The sequence below is a fragment of the Octopus bimaculoides genome, chromosome 28 (genome assembly GCF_001194135.2).
Source record: "Octopus bimaculoides isolate UCB-OBI-ISO-001 chromosome 28, ASM119413v2, whole genome shotgun sequence".
NCBI classification, from domain to species: Eukaryota; Metazoa; Mollusca; class Cephalopoda; order Octopoda; family Octopodidae; genus Octopus; species Octopus bimaculoides.
Genome location: NC_069008.1, coordinates 15,595,968 through 15,597,089, shown reverse-complemented (window position 1 = coordinate 15,597,089; position 1,122 = coordinate 15,595,968). Strand labels below are relative to the sequence as shown.

Sequence of the window (1,122 nt, the reverse complement as noted above, 5' to 3'; positions counted from 1 at the left end):
GGGGGGGGGGGTCGAAATTTTGAAATTGAGATTTTTGAATATTTTTTTCCAGAATCTGTTTCTCCATGGTCTGAAACATAGGATTCCGTGAAAAAAAAACAAAATTTAAAAGAGGGGGTATACCCAGATTACATATACTCCAGCTCCACCGCCAGAATAGCTCATCTACATAAGTTGGATATTATTCGTTTGAGGGGAATTTTTTTTCAAATTATCTTCACTCATTTGGGATTGATGGGGGTAGCTTTCCATGAAAAAATTAGGTATATACCGTCGTAAAAATAATGAAAGTAAATGGATTATTTCGTTTTTGTTCGAATAATAATATATAAATGTTTCATTTGGCAAAATGTTTGTTGAGGAAAAGATTGAAGGGAAAACAGTAAAAGTATAAAAGGTGAAATTATCGTGAGAATAAAACGGAACTACCTCACCAACAAAACAAGGGAAAAGAAAGAAGTTGGACGGGATTAACCAGTAGATGGGTGAGGAGGGAGTTAATCTCTCATAATTTAAATGTTTTTCTTTCTTTTATTCCAGTAAAATATTGTTGCTAAATAAAACTATATTCTGTGAGAAACCGGAAGTAACGACAATATACGAATATTTCATGAAATCCATTTCATATTCGATTGGGGTATTCGGCACTGTCATCGTATTAGCTGTCAGAAGTGAAAGTAGAAAAATCCAGACAAGGAATGTTACTGCTGGTTTGAGTTGAAATCTGTTTCTTTGGCTACTGACTGGCCGGCGCTATCTGCCTGTCTGTCTCTCTCTCGCTCTATCTATCTATCACTCGTCCACCTTCGTTTGTTTCCGTAGTTTAAAGTTTATAAATAAATATATTTCATTTCATGTTCAGTTTAAACTTTATAAATAAATATATTTTTGCATTATTCATTATTGTTTTTAAAAACAAATCACATACACCAATGACCACCACCACCACGCGTAATCCAAAGTTGGAATTAATCACCGCGATATTGCCATCGCCACCGCTACAACAGAAAATAGTATTAATTGGCTTAAGAGACATGGACTTTTAAATACCCCAAAAATATGCCCCTCGTGTGGAGCTAGCATGATGGAAGTAGCCAAAAAGTTTTTTTTTCTAATTTGATA

At 34.5% G+C, this 1,122-nt stretch overlaps 2 protein-coding genes across 2 annotated transcripts in view; one reads left to right on the top strand and one right to left on the bottom strand.

Moving 5' to 3' along the window:
• Positions 1–1,122, bottom strand: part of LOC128251077 (zinc finger protein 431-like) — a 74,200-nt gene that overhangs the window by 10,743 nt on the left and 62,335 nt on the right. The window lies entirely within an intron of this gene.
• LOC128251081 (zinc finger protein 729-like) overlaps positions 1–1,122 on the top strand; it is a 17,252-nt gene that overhangs the window by 593 nt on the left and 15,537 nt on the right. The window lies entirely within an intron of this gene.